This window comes from Ictidomys tridecemlineatus, chromosome 6 (assembly GCF_052094955.1).
Source record: "Ictidomys tridecemlineatus isolate mIctTri1 chromosome 6, mIctTri1.hap1, whole genome shotgun sequence".
Taxonomy (NCBI): Eukaryota; Metazoa; Chordata; class Mammalia; order Rodentia; family Sciuridae; genus Ictidomys; species Ictidomys tridecemlineatus.
Window position 1 is genome coordinate 42487860 of NC_135482.1, and position 3780 is coordinate 42491639.

The following is a 3780-nucleotide window of genomic DNA, read 5'->3' on the forward strand; positions in this document are numbered from 1 at the left end:
GTGGTAACTGTACTAAAAAATATAACAAAGTGTGAGAAATTTAATGACATATGGAAGAAATGGCAAAAATCTACTTTGACTAAAATGCCTGCCCTGGGCAGCTTCTAAAACCAATAAAGATGAAGACTGCATTTGATCCCAGACCCTTGAAAACTTTCAGTTGAAAACTAGATATTTGAGTTTTAGCATGCGATGGGAGTCTTAGAAGGTGTGTGAGTTCACATCATTGATTTGGGAGACCATCTAAATAACATTCTAATTTGGTTTGGACAAAACAGAGAGAGAATTTCCAAAATGGCCATATTTTCTTCACTTACATCCTTTATTCATTGTGTCATCAGAACACTAAAAAATTTAAAAAAATAAGATCTGAGGTTGTAACTCAGTGTTGTAGTGCTTACTTAGCATGTGTGAGGCTCTGGGTTCAATCCTCAGCACCACACAACAATAAATAAATAAAATAAAGGTATTAAAAAGAACACTATTTTTAAAAACATTTAATAGAGGTCTATACTGTATCATTATGGAGTCTGATATACCTTCTTTAGCTCCATAGAATGAATCAGAAATGATATTATTACTTGCAATCCATGATGATCCATGATGAATAAGACATTATATTATTATTTGCTATTAAGAAGACAGCATAAGAAAGTGCCTAAATAATACTATACTTTCAGGGATCATTTTTATAGTATGTTACTAGAGACTTTTCTCTGATTAGGTAGATTACTGGAAACTGCGAGGAGGAGTTGAATGTTCTCTCCTGAGCATGAAGCTGGTTCTAAGTGTTGCATTACTGCAACTGCCTTTTGCCATTGATGATCCTTCTTAATTCTCTTCAGAGATTAAGAGGGAGAGAACACAGTCTGAGTGGTTTCCGATATTAAAAAAAAAAAAAAAGGAAATGCCTAAATAACTGCAGAGTGGGTTTCAAAAGAAGTTGAAGATCAGGGAAAAGATTCACAAAATGTTAGTCTAAGCATTTAGACCCAATTAAGTGATTTTTTATTAGAATTATTTCACAGTTCATCTTATGGAGAAATAAACCCAATATATAAAGAAACCATTTTATTTGAGGGATGCTAGATTAATCTGGTACCCCAAAATACCTGACAAAATTCTTCAAAAATTCCTATTTTACGTGAATCCCATGGGATTATTTCATTGTACTTCACTGCAATATAGTCATCTATTTGAACACAGTTTTTGATGAGCAATGAGCAATGTGTTCCTTTTCCAATATCTTGGTTTATTAGCTTTATGGGATCACGTTTTTCCATACAAGCAATTTGAGACAAGAAGAAATCAGAATTTTGATGACATTAAGGTGCCAAATCATAATGTGGACCAGTGAGCCAGAATCCTAAAGATGATACAGCAAGTGAGCCTGAAAGAACAGTGAAAAGCATGAAGGTAGCAGAATACGAATCAGAGACCGGGTATATGAAACCTAGGGGCAAATGTCATTCATGGAAGAGGAAAGAAGGAGGTGCTGGAGATAAAACTCAACATCTCACAGTTTTGCTCACCACGGGTGCTACTCAGGACTGACACTGTATGTATACCAGCTCTTCTGACTGGTCAGTGTCCATGGGAGTATCTATTATTAAAGATGCTGCTTCTACTTGAAACCCATGTAGTACCTGCAGTTCATGTTGTACCTCCTGTTAAATATCCTGATTTTTCCTCTTTGAATTTTTCATTTGATTTGAGGAAATTATAAAGTAAATTTTTCTACAGTAACAAGCTTTAGCTTCCTTATATATCCAACATTTTTTATTTATTTTTTTTTCCTGGAGTCTAGCTCATTTTCCCATTTCACGGTTCATTGAAGCCATTTGTGGTCACTGAGTCTTATCCATCTTATTCTGGACTGACTTTGTGAATCTCACACATCTCAAGTAGAAGATAGGGATAAGCAGAATCTAGGAACATAGGTCTCACATTGGATAGGCATGTGACATCCAAAGGCAGATTTGACAAAAATGAATGAGACAGCTTGGGAAGTGATAAATATGATGAATATAGCACATTCTGTGACCTTGCAAAGAAAATATTCACAGATTTTTTGTGTGTGTGTGTGCGTGAGGGGCTTGGGGAGCACACAAATAATGTTGCTGTAACATTTTCAGAAAGTTATATTCTGAATAAATTAATACATATCAGCATCATTTAAAATATTTTTGGTTTCATGTGTGTGCTTGTTTGAAGTTCATTTTTTTTCCAAACTAATACCCTGCTCCCTTCTATCTTTCTAGACCTTTACCTCCATCTCTGTTAGAAGTGTCTTTTTCTCCTTTCATCTCTCTGATTTGTGTAATTTCTGACAGCATTTCTTTGGTTTTGTGTTTTATGTTTAGTGCTTATTTGAGGCATTTAATCTTCAAAGCTCCTAGAGAACATTACCTAATTAATCCTCCCTACAGTCTTGTAAGGAAAGTCATTATTAGAACTTCTACTTTTTACATGTGAGAAAAATAAGGCAAAGGTTAAATGGCTTAACAAAAATCACATACAGAGTGAGTTGTAACCTGTTTTGAGATTTTTATGCTCAATTCACTCAATCACATTGCTTGCTGTTTCTCTCTCTTAATAGCTTCCTTCTAGTGTTCTGCAGTATTTCTTTCCCTTAATATTATAAACTTCATTTCTTCATATTTTATTCTCTCACAATGAACAGTGAATTTTCTCCCATTTGCTGTAGTCTTTTTAAAAATAAATTATATATTTCCTATTTCCACAATGCCAGTTTTAGTATTTTTGTGTTTATTTTAAATTGTAAAATTTAAAATTTTAATAAAAACTTTGCAATATTTGCCACATTTTTAACGTTCCTTTTAAAATTTTTAAGTTTCCTTGTTTTTTTCAAAATTGTAATTCATTTTCAATACTTACTCTTACATTTGTTCTATGTAAGTTGGTCAAATAAATTAATGCCTCTGATCTATGCTATCTTTTTCGTTGTATCAAAAAAGTAGAACGTGTATTTCACTGAACTGCTGTAAGGATGAAATAGGTACCACATTGCAGGGTCTCTCTAGCACCTGCGTAAAATTGTTTCAAATCTTTCTTCCAATTTTAATGTCCTTTATCTTAAGGCTAATATCTAAAGTGTAGTTTCATAAGTTTAAGAAATTATAACTTGTTTGTGGCTCAGGATATGGGACATGTCTATCATCCCTGAAGGTTTCCCAGGGACAGTTTGAAGTTGTTATCAACCCAGAGGCACCACTGTTCTCATGATATGATTATAGTTATTCAAGTATTTCATGTAAATACAATCATTAAGTGTATATGTTCTTTCATATATCTTCCTTTTACTCATCATGGATTTTCAGAACCATCAGTATTGTTGGATGGTTTTGACCATTTGTGCTCCTGATTTTCCTATTAATGGACAATAAGCTTGCTCTGATTTGGAGCTATTTTCTGTAAGATTTTTGTATCCATTATGATGAAAATCCTTTCAGGCAAATATTTTATCCATATTTTAAAAATACCTGGGAATGGAATTGCTAAGCCATAAGGTACATGTTTCACTTTGTAAGATGTTGCAAATCAGTTTTCCATAGTGGTTATTCCATTGTATTTGATTCCCAGGAATGTATGAAAGTTTTATGGTTCAATGCCCTTACCAAATCTTGGTAATGACAGTATTTTAAATGTAAGTCATTCCATGTAGTATACAGTGATATTTCATTTTTTAAAATTTTCCTAATGACTAATGATGTTGAGCATCAATTGGCCCAATTATTTTTCTAGAAGAGTATTTTTATT

The 3780-nt window shown here is 33.1% G+C and overlaps 1 non-coding gene across 1 annotated transcript; it reads left to right on the forward strand.

Annotated features, from left to right (window-relative positions):
• The first annotated feature begins 664 nt into the window (after window positions 1-664).
• Window positions 665-878, forward strand: LOC120888816 (small nucleolar RNA U3). The gene has a single exon (XR_005732493.1). It is a non-coding gene; the product is annotated as a small nucleolar RNA U3 (small nucleolar RNA).
• The last annotated feature ends 2902 nt before the right edge of the window (window positions 879-3780 follow it).